The sequence below is a fragment of the Balaenoptera physalus genome (genome assembly GCF_965194825.1).
Source record: "Balaenoptera physalus genome assembly, chromosome: 10".
NCBI lineage: Eukaryota > Metazoa > Chordata > Mammalia > Artiodactyla > Balaenopteridae > Balaenoptera > Balaenoptera physalus.
Window position 1 is genome coordinate 109,603,561 of NC_138889.1, and position 17,038 is coordinate 109,620,598.

Consider the following 17,038-nt stretch of genomic DNA (forward strand, 5'->3'; position numbering starts at 1 on the left):
CTTCTCTGCTGCGTTTCCCTTGAAGACCTCTCAGCGTTTATGACTGTGAACTGCTTTACGTGCTCTGGTAGGAGGCTGCTCTTGTGCTGCGCGGCAGAGGCCCTGAGAGGCCTGAGGTTTACACCTTTTCAGTATGGGCGGGGGCAGGACACTTTCCTCAACTTCTTTAAAAATTCCTGTAAAATATCCTGCTTGTAACCTGCTCCCTCGGGAGCCTTTGGGAGGCTCGTCAGCCACTCCACGGCCTCAGCTTGTGACTAGAGAAGACCCACAGCGTTCTCTTCCGAGAGCATGATTCATTGAAAAGAGCTTCAAAGGCAGGTCTAACATCAGCTCTGCTACTGGCTCCGCATGTTATCTGATCCAGGTTATCAGTCAGCGTCTAGAGGCAGGAAGCCCTGGCACCTGACCTCCCGGGCTCACAGGGTTGCTGAGGGAAGGCCTGGCGTGCTTCCCACATAGCGGGTGCCTCTGACAGAGTGCTGAACGAATGCAGGAGGGCCTCTGCGTCTGGCTATATGGTGGACTAGATGTTTGCAGAAACCTTCCTGTTACAGAGTTCCTGAACACAATTATTTTAACATTTATTATTTTCATATTTTTAAATAATGTGTCAAAATGCATGTCAGACCAAGAGGAGAGTAGAGATTGCCAGATGTGAAAAGATAAGGAACTGTGAAGCCAGACAGGTGAGTTCTGTAGCTGCCAAATGTTGTCCTGGGCCCTCTGCAGGTCCTAGGGATCAAATGGGCCACTCCTGCAGGAGACAGGAGACCAAGTCTGAGCTACAGAAAGTGGGAGTTGGATCAAAAAAAACCCATATAAAGTGTGACTCCTTGAAAGGCCACCTCCCCACAAATCTACTTCACAGAAGGAGAGCGTGGAAACACAGCACTGTCTGAGCCACAGGTAGAGAACAAGGGGAAAATGTGAGAGTTTTTCCAGACCACTAGGATGGACAGAAGGGAGACGAGGCAATTACAGAAGATTCGGAGGCTGGAAAACAGAGGGGAGAGAGTTAATGGACAGCAGATTCAAGAACACTGAAACCTGAGCTAGCAAGAGAGAGTGGAGAAGCAGCTCTGAAGGCATGAATGGGTGGTACCAGGCTGCTCTGAAGTGGGGTGAAGGTGGGTGAAATTCTATTTAGGAGGTAGGGGGTCCCCAGGCTCCTTCCCTTCCAGCACCTAACTGCTCCTCCATCACCATGGCAGGAGACTGAAATTACTCTCTGGGGTAAAACAATTGAGGACTGGGGTATTCTAAAGAACAAAAGGGGGAAAGGTGAATCTGAGACCCCCAGATTTTTCCACTCAGCCCCTAGAATTCTAGCAGGAGATTGGAAAGGCCTTCTCTGAGGACCCAGTAGCCCAAGAGAAAATATAAAAGAGTCTGACATTGAGATTCCCCGATAAGTGGCTTGGTAAGATCACCCTATGGTGAAGCCACAGGGAGCAAGCTCCCACCAACGTACCAAGAGCCCCCTCCCTTCTGCCTTGTTCTTAACCATGAGCAGAGTGGCAGGCAAAGATCTGCAGACATTTTAGGGACTCATCCAATATGAAAGACAGAGGCCTAAAGAAACAAACTCTGAAGGGAAAAGAAAATGGGGTGGGGGACAAGGGCGTATCAATAGCCTTGGAAAGATTAAGAAAAGTTATTGTATCCAGGAAACAAGAAAACGATGCTAAAAAACACTCAGAGTACAAAAAATACATTATGTAAAATAAAAAAGTAATCACAGGGATGAAAAACTTAACAGAAGATAAGAAAACAGAACACACATATAAAACAAGTAAAAAACAATAGGAGAAAGAAGAATGTAGAGGAGCATCAGAGGGTCCAACACTTATGTAAAAAATAAGGGTTCCAGAAAGATAGAATTTTAAGAATGAAGGGGAGAAAGTAAGTCAAGAACATTTCCCAGCACTAAGGGGCATGGGTTCCCAGAGTGAAAGGGACTGCCAAATGGCCAGAACAAGACACCTCTCACCAAATTTCAGAGCACGGGGTGCAAAGAGAAGATCCCACAAGGTTCTAGAAAGAATAAAATAGGTTTCATACAAAGGGCAAGAAAAAAGTTCATAGCAACACTAGAAACTAGAAGAAAATGCAGCAAAGCCTTCAAAATTCTAAAGGAAAATTCCACTAGTTGAAGGTGGAAATCCCATTGTCCATCCAAAATGATCATGTCAGTGAGAGGACAGACTATGACATTTTTAGACACATACGGTCTGAAAACAGTCTCTCCCATCACTCTTGCTCGGGAAGCTACTGGAGGACGTGCCGCACCAAAATGATGCAGTGAATCAAATGAGGAAGATAATGGGATCCAGGAGCCAGGGGGTCAAACATGAGGAAGAAGCAAAGGAAACCCTGGGCCTGATGCTGGAGGGAGGGTCCAAGAGAACTGTGCAGCAGGCCTGGAAACCAACCACTCAAGAGCAGGACGGCGATGGCTGCAGGAAAGGCTTCCCCCAGACCAATTCACTGAATACTTAGTGTGTTGGGGCATGTTGAGAGAACAGTTACACAACCGGAGGAGAGTTAAGGGTTAAGTTAGTGTTAGGTACATTAAAAAACTGAGTATTAACTCAAGGGAAAAGGTAAAGACATACAGGAAGAAAATTAATCAAGGCTCAGCAGTGAGTAGCGTTTTCATAGTCATAAAAAATAAATACTATTGATCCAACCAAGTACATCTGATGTCTGGGAACAGGACATGTGAGTGTTGGGTGGGGGGGTTACATGTGAGTAGCAAGAGGGAACAGAGCTAAATCCACATCTTTCATGGCACAAAAACAAGAGATCATGCCCAAACTGAAAAGCCAAGAAGTAGCAACACAATCACGTTATTTAGATTTATGGAGGCAAATATTAAAAGATTTGGTTAAGGGTTAAAAGTTCCTGGAGATCAGAAAATAAGGAACAATTGTCAGGGAACTACATTTTTTTGTCATAAGCCTTGTATAATTATTTGGCTCTTTAAACTATGTGCATGTGAGCTGGATAAAAATAATAACTAAATGAAAAGTCAGAAAGGATAAACTGAAAGATAAAGAAATTAGATCCAGATTCAGCATAAAAAGACAAAAAAGTTAAAAATATGGAAGAGAGATTAAAAGAAATGGTTGCTAGTTAGAGGGACTCACGTATGTCTGATTAGCATTACAGAAGGACAGAGAAGAGAAAATGAAAGAGAGGTATATTTGGAGTGAGGATATCTGTGAGTTTTCCAGAACTGTTGAAAGTTGTGGATCCTCAGATTTCAGAAACCTAATGAACCCCAAAAAGGCAAATAAAAAGAAAAATCAAAGACAAAAAGAAAATTGTAAAAACACCAGAAGAAAAGACATTACCTAGACTGACCACTCACTTCGTGTTAGAAATAGTGGAAAACAGTAGAATAATACCTTCGAAACACTGAGAGAAAAACTGACAATCTAGAATTTTATACCTAGTCAAACTATGCTTACTCACCAAGGTCCAAGCTAGGCATATTTCTTTTCTTGCACCCACACCTTGCTGGGTGCTTTTATTTATTAACTCTGTCCCCTCTACTTTTTAAAACTTTATGTTGAAGATTTGTAACTGTGTATCACTGAACCCTCATTTTCTTCTTCCCCAAACATCAAGAAAGGGTTTCTATGCTTGCTGCTTATCCTTCCTCTTCTCCTATTCTTTCTTTAACCTACTGTGCTCGGACTGTCTTCTCCATCCCCCTAACTCTCAAACAACCTCCTTAACCAGAAAGGCAAGGACCTCTTCACTGCATTTACCTCTCGGCAGTGTGTGACACTATTATGCTCCAGAACCACATTCCCCACTTCCTATCAGACATTTCCACCCTATCAGACATTTCCACCTCCAACTCAGGGTATCCACACCTTAACTCCTGACCTTCACCTACAGCCCTCACCGTGCTCACTCTGTAGTCTCTCTCTGCATTCATGGTGTCCATCCACGCAGTAACATGACCCCTGAGTCATTTCTGACGATTACCTTTCTCTCTTTTCTCACATCCAAGGGGTTACCAAGTCTACTGATTCTGGTTCAGAAATGTCTTTGCTAATTTTATTCTTGATAAAAGTAAATCACATTTGTTGTAGTTTTTAAAAATGTAAATAAGCAAAAAGAAAAAAATTACAATCACCCAGAATCCCACTCCCTAGAGACGATCATTTGGCAAATATATTTCAGAGTTTTTCTGTAAAACTATACATATTAAAATAAATACATGTTGTTTGGTTACATATAATATATAAAAAAAACAAGATCATATTCTATACACTGTTTCAATGTGCTTTTATTATGTATCAATGTCAGTAATCAATATGACAGCTTGCTTTCATTATTTATCAATATAATGTTATGAGTGTTAATATTACATGTAAATAGATTTACATGCCATTTTAATGACTGAACAATACCCCATTCTATAGTGGCGTCATAATTTAGTTAATAATTCCCTTTATACTGAACATTCAGATTATTTTATATATTTTGGAATAATGAACAATACTACACAAGTGGCACTGGCCTCCTTTCTGTTCCGAGAACCCTGTACCCTCTCTCTCTTGCCGCAGGGCCTTTGCACCTGCTGTTTCCTCGGCCTAGAACACTCTTATCAACCCACTTTCAATCTACCTCTGCCCCCTCTTCCAACACCCCTCTTGTCCTCTGGGAAGCTTTCCTGGCTGTCATACCTGGTCAGCTCCCCCCGTCGCCCTCTGCCCACTGCTGCTCCTTTCCACCATGACCTCCACGTGTGTGATTGTTCTGTTCATGTCTGTCTCCCCCACTAGATTGTGAGTGCTGAGAGGGCAGGGACCGTAACTATCTTGCTCATTTCTGTCTTCCCTATTCCTGAAATCACAGGCATTCAAAAATACTTTGTGGAATGAATAAATGATGAGTGGAAAAAATGCTACAATGCGTATGTTTGAAACGTCTCTTAAATCTGTGGATTTTTTCTTCATTGCTACCATCTCTGCCCTAGTTCAGGTCTTCATCATCTTTTGTCTATACTGTTGTGATAGCCTCCTAACTTTCAACTTCCTCCACTTTGCCGTTAGTGCTAATTTCCTAAAACATATATCAGGCAAAAAGAAGCAAAGAAAAAGTGGTAATCAGAAAACACAAAAGTGGTGTTGTGTATTTCTGGTGGGAATGTAAAATGGTGCAGTCACTGTGAAAACCAGTAAGGTGTTTCCTGAAAAAGTTAAACATAGAATTACCATATAATCTAGCAATTCCACTTCTAGGTATACACCCAAAAGAAATGAAAGCAGGGACTCAAGCAGATACTTGCACACCCATGTTCATAGGCAGCACTATTCACAACAGTCAAAAGGTAGAAACAACCCAAGTGTCCATCAACAGATGAATGGATAAACACACGTGGTCTGTACATACAGTGGAATATTATTCAGTCTGAAAAAAAATAAAGTACTGATACATGCTACAACATGGATGAACCCTGAAAACATCATGTTAGTGAAAGAAGCCAGACTCAAAAGGACAAATATTGTATGATACCACTTACATGAGGTGCCTGGAATATGAAAACTAAAAGACAGAAAGTAGAACAGAGGTTACCAGGGGGTGGGGTAAGGGGGTAATGGAAAGCTACTTAATGTGTACAGAGTTTCTATTTGGGATGATGAAAAGGTTCTGGGAACGGATAATGGTGATGGTTGCACAGCATCGTGACTGTAATTAACGTCACTGAATTATACATTTAAAAATGGTTAAAATGGTAAATTTTATGTTTTGCATATTTTACCACGATTTAAAAAAAGCAAAGTGCAGAGAGCAAGTATGAAATGCTGCCATTTTACTGGGGAAAGAAAAGAACTTAAATAAATAAATTTTAAGACTCCAGAGGGAGACGCAAGGAGGAGGAGATATGGGGATATATGTATATGTATAGCTGATTCACTTCGTTATAAAGCAGAAGCTAACACACCATTGTAAAGCATTTACACTCCAATAAAGGTGTTAAAAAAAAACGCCTTCATAAAAAGGTGGTACAAATAATTCCATGTATATCAATAATGAGACAAAGAATGCAAATGGATTTTAAAAGTCTATTAAAACATGGATTATTAGATTTGCTTTTTAACAAGCCAACTATATTTAGATTACAGGAGACACACCTAAAACATAACTACCACACAGAAAGTATGAACATAAAGGGATATTATGAGCACAACCTGCTAATACTAACCAAAGAATATGTGGCATAGCAACATTAATATGAAACAACAAAAAAAAAAACGAATATAAAGCAAAAAGCAATAGGTTACAGAGATATGTTTAACAGTTGATGGAATAATTCACAAAAAAGATATAACAATCATGAATTTGTATAACCCTTCACTATAGACTCAAAATATACAAACCAAAATGGAATTATAAGGGAAAAATAAGCAAATTCACAATCATAGTGAGAGGTCTTAATGCACTTTTATCAAAAACAGATAAATCACACAAAATTTAATAAGCATGTAGCAGATTTAAAAAACAAAATTAACAAACTGGAGCTAATGGATAGTAAATGTATCTAACAAATAGAGAATATACATTTTTAAGTTAATATAGAATATTTTAAAAATCGATCAAACATTAAGTCATAAGGGGGCTTCCCTGGTGGCACAGTGGTTGAGAATCTGCCTGCCAATGCAGGGGACACGGGTTCAAGCCCTGGTCTGGGAAGATCCCACATGCCACGGAGCAACTAGGCCCGTGAGCCACAACTACTGAGCCTGCGCGTCTGGAGCCTGTGCTCCGCAACAAGAGAGGCCGCGACAGTGAGAAGCCCGCGCACCGCGATGAAGAGTGGCCCCCGCTCGCCACAGCTAGAGGAAGCCCTCGCACAGAAACGAAGACCCAACACAGCCAAAAATAAATAAATTAATTAATTTAAAAAAAAAAAGAAAAAATACAGCCATTTGCTTAAAAAAAATATTGAAAACCAAATCTTGCGGTACATACAAAAGATAAAATCAGTACATCATGATCAAATTGGGTTTAATCCCTGGTCTACAAGGGTGGATGGCCATTAGAAAATGTTGTAATAGATCAAACTGTAAGATTAAAAGAGGAAAACAAACTGATCATTTCAATGAATGCAGGCAAAAAGGCTTTGATAAAATCACCACTCATTTATAATAAGAATTTAAAAAGAAAACCTCTTAGGAAACCAGGCATAGTAGGACACTTCCTTAGCTCGAAGTGGGCCTGTGGCAGAGAAGGACCCACCCTCCCCTTACTCTGCCGCTTGACAGCAACTCTGGTTGAGCATGTGGTCAACTCCGCTCAATTTCCACTCCGCTTCCCAGCTTCCTACCCAGTATGGTCTGACCACATGACTAGGTTCTGGCCAAAGGGATACGAGTGGAAGTGACTGTGGCAGTTTCTGGTTATGCCTTGGAAGGTAAGGAGTGTGCCTTCGCCCTCCTCTTCTTCTTCCCCAGTGGGTGGAATGCAAATGTGAGGGTGGCAGCTGGGGCAGCCTTCTTAGCCCACAGAACCAAACCACTCACCTGAGGATGGCAGAGCAGCTGATAAAGGAGGTGGAGACACTGATACTGATCAGCTGCCTCAGAGCCCTGAAATGGTTGCCATTTAGAGTCTTTGAAATAGTGTCTAAGCATGTCTTCTACGTACTACAGAGCATCTCTCAAAAACCTACAGCAAATATCTTATTTCGGGCAGGGTAAGGGAATTTTAGAAGTGTTTCTATTAAAATCAGGAGCAAGGCGATGCCAGCACCAGCACTTCCCTTCCTCACTGCGCTGAGGTCCTAGCTAAGACAATAAGGCAAGGAAAAGGATGAGATAAGAAAGATACCATGGTCCTTCTTTGCAGGCAAGATGACTGTTTAAATACAAAGGTGAAGGAAATTCACAGATGAATCATTACAACTAAGAAGCGGGATCCATGCAAAGAGCAGGATTAAGAACCCAGAACCAGACCCACATGTGTACTTCAAACCTTGACAGCTGACAGGGAACACATTGCAGATCATGGGGGACCATATTACGGTTTTGCAATAAATGGTGCCAGAAAATTAATTGTACACATGGAAAAAAATAATTAGATTCCTACCTAATGCCACTCAGAAAAATCAATTACAGGTGCATTAAGGCCTCAATGACAAAAAGCAAACCTTTAAAACTTTTAGAAATAGTCTAATGGCACATCTGTGTAACCTTGGGATATGGACAGATTTCTTAAACAGGGCACAAAAAGGCAATAATAATAAAGACATGTAAAAAAATAATAAAGACACGTGATAATTTTGACTACATTAAATTTAAAACTTCTGTTCATCAAAAGTCACTGCTCACCTTCAGCCATACGTATTGAGGGCCCAATAGACATCGACCTCTTGCTAGACACTGGAGATACAGTCGTAAACAAGACACAGTCCTCCTTGTTATAAGACTTACGGTCGTGCTCTCCCTTGGGGTTAGAATGAGGGTCAGACAGGGTCGAAAACCCATGTCTAGGGCCGGGATATACACCTTGGCCCCCAGCCAAACTTCCACTCCCTTCTACTAATGTGGGCTTCCCCTCCATGCAAAATTGCTTTCCTCTCCTAGTAGGCTCAGACTGGTCTGCTCCCGTTGGTAACAGCGAGAGTGGCAGCCACAAGAAGAGAGCTGGAAAAGCATCACCTCAGGCTCCCCTGCTTGGTGTGTCAGTCAAGACAGAGGTAAGGGTTCCAAGTCTTCAGTGGAAGAAAATCTGACTGCCTGCAGGTTGATGAATGAGAGTGGATGGTGGTCTTTCAGGGCATGCCTCATTCCTGTGAGTTCACGCTTTGTCACCGGTGCCATCTGCAGTCTAGGTATTCTCGTACAAGGTATTTGTATTGTCCCCCTTCTTCAGTCTACTCTCGCCATTGCCCAGGAAACCACATCTACAGCCATCACGTGAGGTTTGGTGGCCCCTCTCTAGGCTGTGAAATACCAAGTGAGCACCATCTATTAAAGATGCTGTCCTTGAGGTACAGACTGTTTCAGTGCTGGCAGCCTGGCAACATTCCAGCACTCTGTGGGTAATCTTACTCTGTCACTTAACGAGAAGGTGATAATACTGTCAAGAGAATACCTGCGATACCCGATACCCCGTGGTACAGTCACTTCTCACAAGCACATTGTATCCTAGAATTTTAGCTGTAGTGTTTGAAAAGATTTGAGATGATATATATTCGAAACTCATTCTTCATTCATTGGCATCTGACAAATCCCCAGCTAGGAACACTTTAAAACATTGGAATAAATATTTGAAATGTTTTAGATGCATATTTGAGCTAGTAAAAAAAATTAAAGAAATGCCTCAGAGACCAAAAAATGAAAGAGAAGCAAAAACTCAGCGGGGTAAGCTAAAGCTGAAGCCTGCAGCTATGTTAGGGCTCTGCTGATCCCAACAACCAAAGGCTTTGGTCTTAACTGTTACAGGGAGGAAGAGGCAGGTGACGACAACAACCATAATAATGGCAAACAGAACATTTACAATATGCCAGGCATTGCTCTAAGTGCTTTATACACTAACACATGTGTTTACATATATATTAATATATTTACATACATTAATGCTCAAGGCATGGGATCAGCTCCAAGATCTACAAATAAAGCTGGAACAGTAGAAGGTCTGTACCCAGTGGAAGAATGAACTAGGAAAAATGCCCTGCAAAAGAAAGGGCAAGAAAAATGCATGTGGGCATTGGCTTGAGAGGAGGGGGCTCACTTGGGTTTGAGACTTGAATTCATATTAACTGTGTGGCCTAAAAAAAAAAAAATCTTAGCGAAAAATTTTAGGTTGTCCTAATTGAATGGGCCACCAAGCCCCAAGTAGAAACAAACTCAAACTTTCTCTGAAGAAATGCACTCTCAAGCCAACCTCAAAGAATTCCCACATATAAAGTTTCAATGATTATAATTCTCTCTCTCTCACACGCGCACACGCACACACACACACACACACAGAGAAAATCACAAAATACATGAGGTAACAAGCCATAATGAGTGAAAGATCTAGAGAAGAAACAAACACCAGAATCAGATAAGCAGAGACTTTAATATTAGAATTATAAGCTATAGAATATAAATTAAGTATTTATTATTCTAAAATATAAAAGAAGGGATCAAAAGTATAAGTAAGGAACAAGAGACTATAAAAAATGACCATCCAGATTTGACCTTCTACTCCACAGAATTCTGGTTGATTAATTCTAGTTAATTAATTAATCCAATTAACCAGAGGCAAAAGGCCATTTGAAGAAGCAATATTGGAGACTATCCAATCTATGATTAAAATCTTGATTTAGATTTGATTAGGGTGAAAAATTAGATAGTATAACTGCTCCCAACAAGTCCCACCCAGTATCTCAGCAAAAATTGAGTTGGAATGGAAGATGCTTAAAAAATTGAGTTTGGATTTGTTTAAAGTCGATACACGAAAGGGCTAATTAAAACTGCCATGGAAAAACCCCATACTCATAACATAAAGCCAATTCCTTCCTTCAGCGTGCTCGTGAAAGAGAAGAGCCCTTTCTCCACTCCACTGCAAAGGGTTCCTTCTCACTCTATGGAATTATTGTCCAAAGGTTCAGAATTTAACACTGATGTCACTGCCTGTATCAAAAAACATCCTGATACAAAAATGGGTTACAATCAGTGTTTTAATAACCTAATCATGATGCAGTAAATCAATGTTTAAAATGCATAAAAATTATTAAGAAAATCATTTCCCACAGCGATGGAAAGGTAGACATGAACTACTTATAAAATCTTAAAATCAATTTTTTTTTTTAAAATCAATTTTTAATAATCGATAAATTTTCAATAAAATAATCACAAAACATTTATCTACCTTTTAATTAAGTTTACATCAACACCATTTTAATTATACAGATTAACTTTATCATTTAAAAATAATTCTCATCTTTTCATGGCTAATGGAACAACAACAACAAAAGGTTGGAGCACATGATTTCAAGTTTCGAGGGTAATCAGCAAAGGCACTACAAAGGGCGGCTCTAGCAAAGGGGGATGAGTGCAGAGTGGGCCCCTCCTCTTCCACAGCAAGAAGGCAATAGATAACCTTTCCAGACATGGGAGCAAACTTCAGAAAGCCTGAAAACAGAAGTCACTAAAATGGTAGCTTCTAGGGAGGAGTCCAGAGAGTGGGGAGAGGTGGAGCAGGGTACTGGGACTTCCCATCATAATCAGATATAGTCACTGATTTTTACCCACGTGTATGTATCACTTTGATTTTTAAAAAATACAATAATGTGGTTTTCTCTTTATTAACGGCCAATTAGTAGTAATCACTCTTAACCTTTATCCAGGAGAGACTCCCAAATAAAGTAGGACAAATGCACTCCAAGAAAATTAGATTCCATTGCCTTGAACGTGGCTTAGCTGCGGGGAGTAAAAAGCTAAAGGAAGCCGGTGGTGATGCCACGCTTGCTAGTGAAGCAGGCAACGGTGAACCCACGCCTGACTTGCTCCAGTGCGAGTGTGCCTGTGGCACACTGAGAGACAGAGTGGTGTTGCCGCCAGCACCAGTTCACGGGTCTCTCCAAGAAGCTCCGCGGGGGTACATTTGCCCATTCCTTGGCCTTTCCAAAAGCAGTATTTCCAGAGATAATTGGTTTCTCAGTGACAGACTGATACCAACCAAACCGCGACACACTGCTCAGAATGCTGTGTTAATTTATGGTGGAAATAACATCCCCTCCGGTGCCCATAACGTTTGCAGCCTCTACCCAGGGCCCCCTGCTTCTCGGGATGGAGCCACTGAGGAAGCTAAACGGCCGGCGCTGAGGGTGGTGACAGTTAGAGGTGCAGAGTCGCGGGGCACAACGGGAGGGTGCCAGCCCCTGGCACACAGCACACAGCACTTCTCTGGAGAAGGCCGCGCCCGCGGCCCCCAGCGACAGTGCCTCCCTTCCCTGGACAGCGCTGGAAACGCGCTGGGAGCCTCCTCTTCCTTTGTTCCAGTGCCGACCAAGCCCCCTTGTGATGATAAACTCTTTCTTTAGTGTGTCAGTCACCGATTAATCTGGAAAGCTGCCTCTAGGCAGGAGGCTCTTTCTTGGGCTTTTCCATTATGAGGCAATCCATAAGTTAGACCCTTCCTGGAGACTCATCTCATGTCCACGTCCTTAAGAGCTAGCTCACTCCGTCCCCGGTCATAGTCTGCGCCTCGCTCTAGGCTTCATGGGTTATCCGCGGGCTCCCCGTCGCCAGCCCCGCCAGCAGCTCGGCAGCCCCTGTCCACAGGAAGCCGCGCCCACGGCCGGCTCTGTCCACTCTAGGCCCCACCGCCTCGTCCTCCACCACATCAGAAGTTCCATCCGGGCCGGCCGCTCCGCCTTGACAGTGTCACGTGGTCCGGGCTTTGCCCTCTGCTCTCCTTCCTCCTCACCCAGCTGCATTTTTAGAGCTCCTGATCAGTGGTCTCGTGGCGTTTCCAGCGTTCAGACAGGTATAGGCCTCGCATTCACAGACTAAACCAATGACAACTCAGTATTCACATACAGTCAACCCTAGATTTCAACATTAACTTTAAAAAATCAGATTTTTTTTCCGTTTTGTTTTGTGAACCAAGTTTCACAGACTTCTGGATATTTACCCACGTCTGCACCCCCATATCACTGTCCCATCACTGGAGCTCTCAGTGACTTCAGCAGAAGCTCTGCAACGGAAGAATCACGTGGAGATGGTGGTTAGGGTTGTTAGACATCGGGCGAGGTGGCATCTCCCCTTCCATCACGTAACAGCCCAGAGCAGAGGCTGAGAGCGGGCAGACCACTCCAGTGAGAGTCTCCGCGTGACAGGGTGGGGACGGGAGCTCGAGCACACGGTGCCGTCAGTCGGGGTGGCCGGTCCGCTTCCTATTTCAGCCACACCATCCACCCCGGCCCGTGATTCTGCTTCACAACCTGCCCTACCACCCCGCTGACCGAGCCTCCCGGGAGCTGGCATCCCTGGGGGAGAATTTTTCTAAGAAGAATTCAATATAGAGTAAACCAATTCATCAAACTTTTAAAAACTAGGAGGTGGAAATGTTACAGTTAATGCTCAACAAGGATGCCGTGTTTAGCACTTGTCTGGGGGACTAGACAATGTAAACCAAAATCCAAGAAAATCACACCCCTTGAGGTCCTTTCCTGGGTTAGTTGGTCAAGATAACACCAAAAGATCCCACCCAGGTTTATGCGGAAAGTGTGGCTTCCTGTTGCTCTGGCTTACGAGGAGCGTCAGGACGCAGCTGTTGAGTCTTAACTGTAACCTATACGCTACTAGCCGTTCAGGTCTGTCTGGACCCTGCTCCACTTACTGACTTCTAAACGACCTTATTTCTATTTAATAATGAAGGATTTGTGATTACTTACAATTTCAGACACTGGGATTTGGTACAGTTACATGGCTTTTTAGACTTTGTGTCCCATGAACTAACAGTTACTCTATAAAGATTAAAAAAGAAAATGTATTCAGATCGTTACTCTTTAAAAAGAGACTTAGCTAAGCATCTGGTGTTTTTGAACGAATACTGAAAATCTCAACACCAGAGAGTTATAGGTGTTATTTATCGGTGCCTGATCATGAGGGGGCGTGGCACGCACATTCACACGTGGGGGAGCGAGCCTGGCCAGGTCCAGCTGCACGTCCAGGGACCCTATCGCTGTCTGCTCCCCAAGAAGCCTTCCCCGAGTTTCTTCCACTGATCTGTTTAAACCTCTACTGTGTGTGGCTCCCCACACCAAATAGCTCTTTTTATTTTTATTTTCTGTATTTTCCAAAATCAGAACACTAATGAAAAGTGTGAATTAAAGATTAACAGATCAACGACTGTTCGCATTGCTAGAGCTGTCCAACTAGTATCACCACCTGTATCAAAGCGTGTTTTGAACGTATCACGTGGGCATTGGGACCTCCCTCCTCACCGTTCCCTTGGGGATTAGCCTAGAAGCCACCTCCAGGGGCAAAGGAGGAGGAGAGTTGAACGTGCGCTGGATGCTGCTAAGCCCGAGAGGCGGCTGCGGGTTAAGAAATCGGGACAAGCTCCCAAGCGCTGCTTAGAAATGCTGCTCCCTGAGGGAACTCGGGGTGTTGGCCACGTGAGACGGTGGGTAGATCCTGGCGACGAGGAGGAGCACACGTGCCGAAACCCCGGCTGTGACTGGGGCTCTCCCTCCCTCCCTCGAGTTCGGCCCCCTGCTCCCCGAGAACGCATGTGCAGGCTTCGCCTCTGCAACCACTGGCTGCTTCCGGGCAGGGACACATCCTGGTCTCGGGTTTCCTACAGGAGCTGCTACAGTCCTTGGCACACACAGGGCTTGCTGACAGTCCCCTGTCACCGCACAGAGCACGGGAACTACCCTCAGCCTGTGCTCCGTGCCCTCACAAACACAACCGTCTCCAGTCGGGGCTGAGGTCAGTCTAACCTCAGCTCAGCCCACCCTCCCCTCTGCTCTGGCTGCTTCGCTCATCAGGGCTCTGCCACTCTTCTCACCGGCTCTGCTTCTGTTTCGTGACCCCGTCCTCCCTCATTTGAAACAGCAAACGGTAACTGACTCCTGGGTGAGCTGCTAAGTGTTACTTCTTCTGGAGCTGTCTGTCGTTTTTAAAATAATGTCCCCATACTATGTCACTGAATGCTATATTAATTTATTCTTCGTCTAGTCTAGTTTTCTCCTTTATAGAGAGGAGAGTTGCAGCCTTCTATTCCCATGGGTGCCTGGAGGTGGCAGATCTGGCTACACTGCTCCTGGCCCACCCACCCTGGATCACACGTGGGCTGTTCAGGGGAAGGGGACATGCGCACAGGCTTCACTGCTCTTGCCCTCAGCCCTGCCTCTAAAATGGGACACGAGGTGGCCTGACTACCTGTCCAGAGGAACCAAAACTCTTCCCTTTAAAAATGAGGTGGAGGTCCGTGGAGACACTCCAGTGGTGACCTGCCACAATTGTGGAAGCAGAGAGGACAATTCACTGAGTATCTGCAGTGTCAGGAAGATGCCAACAGGCACTGACTAAGAGATCACCATGTGGCCAGGACTGTCGTAAAAGCTTCAGGGGAACACCAAAAAATATATATTTTTTAAAATTTACAGTGCCTGTTCTAAAGGAATCCACCAAATAATTTGGGACATGAGATGATATATACAATTGAAAAATTAGAGAACAGAAGATATTATATAATCAACTATCAAATTATATGATACTGACTGCAAACGACATAAGATTCAGGGGCAGTTTAATAGAGATGTAAAAACAAAACAAACTACTTCTGAAAGAAGTAGAACTTGACATTGACTTTCAAGGGTGTGAAGTTTTTTGTTATTCAACAAAAGGATGTTTCAGTTGAAATAACAGCACGAGCAAAGACACCACATCAGGGATGAGCACAGAGCGCCTGAGGGGACAGTCAAGGGACAAGTTCATTGTAATGGACTAAACTGGGAAAACACTTCCATGGCTCTAATAATGTTTGACTACTCTTTTTGCCAATCTGAAAAGTAAAGGGTTAGAAGAGATCTGGACAACTCTGCCTCAGAAAAGCATTATAAATAAACTGTACCACAGGTGAGATATGACCTCATCTTTAAGAAAAAATTTCCAGAGAAGCGGACTCTTGAATATTATAATGTTCATTATGTCACCAAAAATAAAGGCATCAATGATGTAACAAAATCCACATTAACGCCTGACTGATAATCAGATTGTTAAGGCTATGCAGAGTGACAGGACGTGAATTTTTATTCATATGATAAGGTAGTTAATAAGTTAGCCAGTTCACCACCTATCTCTAAAGAATGCCGATTGGGTGAATTCACCCATATGGACTGCTGGCCGTAAGGCCCAAGCTGGCCTGCTTCTATGTCATCTACTATTTTAGAACGTTTAAACCGTATTGGGCTGACAGAATTTCCTTTCTGATGTCTTCAGACCTAGCTTGACCCTCTTATCTTGTGGAAGTTAAAAAAAAAAAAAAAAAAAGCCTAACAAAGCATCTAAAGAGGTCAAGAGGTCTAGCAAATCAGTTGTGGTTGGGAACTCGCACAGAATGAAACAGCCAGCAAACAGCTTTCTGACAGCTCCCTCACCACAAATAATAAATTGGTAGAGATTCCAGTACACCGTCAGTACTATGGATGTTGAGATAAAAATCATCTGGCTGATTCAGTGGCGTGACGTCAAATCAAGTAATTATTTGCAGCAAAAAAATACAAAAACAAAGCTCATGTTGTTCCTGGCACATCATTTATAATAGAAAAATATTTTATGACCTGCATAATTCCTTCACACTAGAGAAAACCTAGTAGAGACTGGGAAGAAGGCAGGGGGAGGGTGGGAAAAAGGAGAAATACACTGCAGTGAAAACTTCCTCACTACTGCTCCTCTGTGGAAATGTGTATCAGCTACAACACAGAGAAACCTCGAGTGGCACCGTCGCTCTGAGAGCACACACTTGAACTAAAGTGTTAGAAACACCAAATTCCCTTGAATGTGCTAGACATGCTAAAGCACATAGTGGTGCAATACTGTTGGCCAGGTGCTCCCAGATTACAAGAAAGATAAAGTGAGTAGCTTCAGGATCGTAACGTCCTGGGTATATGGTGTAATACTATGCTGGCAGTATTACATACCAGCAGAATCTAGAGGTTGCCCACATAGTTGTTTTGTCCAGAAACATTAGGAGCCATGATTATAGAACCAATTACAACGACAGCAACCATACCCTCGCTGATCCGTCGCGCCGAGAGGGGAGCCAGGAGAATGGCTCCTACAGTCTTAGTCCCTCAAATTAAGTGAGAGTCATCAACCGTCTCCACAACCAACAGCTAAGACCGAAGCAGCAGCAAATCATGTGAGCAACCAACACTCTTCAGCGACGACGCAGAGGTGAAGTGTTGGCTGAATTCCAGCAAGTCTCCAGAACTCCACCTAAGCCTCTCACACCACCCCGGACAACCCTCCTCACACTCACCAGCGCCGCAGTGAAGATGTGCCTG

At 43.3% G+C, this 17,038-nt stretch overlaps 1 protein-coding gene across 3 annotated transcripts in view; it reads right to left on the reverse strand.

The window, feature by feature from the left end:
• Window positions 1–17,038, reverse strand: part of TESMIN (testis expressed metallothionein like protein) — a 48,172-nt gene that overhangs the window by 14,710 nt on the left and 16,424 nt on the right. The window lies entirely within an intron of this gene.